Consider the following 1320-nt stretch of genomic DNA (forward strand, 5'->3'; position numbering starts at 1 on the left):
AATGCTTCCTACTCAATCCATAAGTATTTCTTACATTTAAGGCTTTCTTACATTAAATATTCAGAGTGATTCCTTAAAGCAGGGCCAATAAAAGTGCAGAACTGCATTCACCAAACAACATGAAAACTTCATTCTACTAAATAAATTTTGTCTGTTAAACAAAGAGTAAATCTTCATATCATGCCCCATTTGCTTTGGAAATAAATTGTGTGATACAACGCTGAACTTCCTTTTTCTACTTCACTGATCCAATGCCCATTTCCACCAACCTATTGGAATCAAAATAAACACAAGAAATTCAAATCTGTAGAACGCAGTCTGCAGCAAGTGTATTTAAAAAATAAATAAATAAAAAGAGATATTTGATCAAAAGTAAGCAAACATAAATTGATTATAGCATTGGGCTTACATAAGAAAGGCAAAGAAGCTACCTCTCTTACGGAAAAATGGAGTGAACAGAGAAATTTGTTGCTGAGGAGTGTTGAATTGCACTCTGCAAATTGACTCCTCCTCATCCTCGTCAGAGCTGCAAGCACTTAGTAGTTAAGGAGTGTTGATGTGTTTTCTGCAAATTCTCTTGGGACTGGGTTCCAATACCTCTTCATCAGATCTTGCAGCACTTGCAGAAGTTCCACTGCTCATGCCTGCCATATCAATAAAGTCATTATGAAATTTCCAATGTTGAGTGCATTTTTCTTCATTTCTGGGTTTGGCCCGGTTGAGATTTGCATTTCACTGGACTCACCCACAGCATTACACCTATGACCTTTCAGGTCAATGAAGAAGTCAAATGAAACAGCAGTATGGTTGTGCCGCCATCCGGTGGCCCGATACAGCAACAGGAATCAAATCCAAGTATGACATGTTCTGATTGATGGTCAGTAGCCAACCAACAAGAAAGAGTGATCAAAACTGTATTCACAGATGACGCTGGTATAAGACTAACCCCCACAGTTTCAATAATTGCACAAAGAACAAATCCAGCTTTTGTCACAACTACGCTGAGGCAGTTGATAGTTATTGAAGATCCTAAAGCCTTATGATCTTCAATAACTTTTACAGGTAAAAAAAGGCCGATACCATGCAGTTTCTGCATTATAATTAAGGCTGGATAAATTTGTGGAAATACAAGTGCTGTGAGTTAATGGCAAAACTAATAACCACTTAAATTATAAAGTTGACGGTCAGAGCATAAGTTTCACTTCTCATAATCTCTAAATTTTTCCTTCCTATAAGTCATATATTTAAAAAAAAAAAAAAATTATTAATAAGTAAAAGCTAATTTGGTGGGGAAATTATGTAGTTTTTTTTTTCCCCAGT

The sequence above is a fragment of the Citrus clementina genome, unplaced genomic scaffold (assembly GCF_000493195.1).
Source record: "Citrus clementina cultivar Clemenules unplaced genomic scaffold, Citrus_clementina_v1.0 scaffold_3, whole genome shotgun sequence".
Lineage (NCBI taxonomy): Eukaryota > Viridiplantae > Streptophyta > Magnoliopsida > Sapindales > Rutaceae > Citrus > Citrus x clementina.